We start from the raw sequence: 1,170 nt of genomic DNA on the forward strand, positions 1-1,170 counted from the left end.
TGGTACTATAATATTTTTTAAATTATATGCCAACATCCAAAATATAGCATGTTTCACATAAAATTTTTGACTTTCTGGTTTTCTTTAAAATTTGGGAAATTTGGTAATTATTAGTTGGAGTTGAGTGATAATTCTCTTTCAGAGAGGACAGGTGCCCTCCAACTTGGCACATTCCCACCAGTTCTGCTTTACTTATTATTTTTTTAATGTGCACCTTTTTTTTTCTAGCAAACAAAAGCATGTTATAAGTTGGTGTATTGTGCTTAGCTCCAAAAGCCTGCTTCAATTTCACTTGGTTTAAACTGCCTTTGTGTTTTTCAATGTTCAGTAAAACCTGTGGGACTGTGGTAACAAGGGAAGGAATAATGTCTTAGTCACTTAATTTTAACATAAATGTTATTATTTCCCAATTAGAAAGAGCCACATGGTCTCAGTGGGGTAATGCTTATTCAGAAGATATCAGACTTAGTGTTTTCTTAGGTTGGTTTTATAAAAGCCACATATGAATAAGAACAAGACATAAGAGTAAAATTCATTAATGAAGCTTAGGCCCATGAGTATAAATGGATCAATCTTTGTTTCAGGACTTTCTTCCAATCTCTCAGAGACTCTGTGTGTGTGTGTGTGTGTGTGTGTGTGTGTGTGTGTGTGTGTGTGTGTGTGTGNAATCCGTCTTCTCTTCAAATCAAGAGACTCTTCTCCCTGTATTTGGGTCATTGCTGATGGTCTGAGCAAAGAAAGAGAGATAGGACCAAAGAATGATTTTAACGTGGAAGTTAAATAAATGGACTTACATTGAGTGGTGGGATTACCTCATACATGCATTTAATTAATACAAATTTAACAGTAGGCCTTCAAGAGAATAAATAATTGAAATAGTTCAAGCAATTCCCTCAACTAGGCCATTCTTTGCAGTAAGTGCAGGTCCTGGGAGGTGGTACTATTTCCTTGGGTGGTTTCTGTTCCCATCATGAGCATTGCACTATAAAAAGTCTCTTTTTTATGTTTTCATAAGTGTATTTTTTCATACAACATGCTTGTTAAAACACAAAACAATGACTTTATTAGTTCTAACATTGGAAGACAAGAGTGCTTTAAACTTACAGAGAGAAACAGTATACAACCTTACTTTATAGGAAATTTGAAGATTTTTGAAGGACAAAATTGATG

The sequence above is a fragment of the Crocuta crocuta genome, unplaced genomic scaffold (assembly GCF_008692635.1).
Source record: "Crocuta crocuta isolate KB4526 unplaced genomic scaffold, BGI_CrCroc_1.0 scaffold307, whole genome shotgun sequence".
NCBI lineage: Eukaryota > Metazoa > Chordata > Mammalia > Carnivora > Hyaenidae > Crocuta > Crocuta crocuta.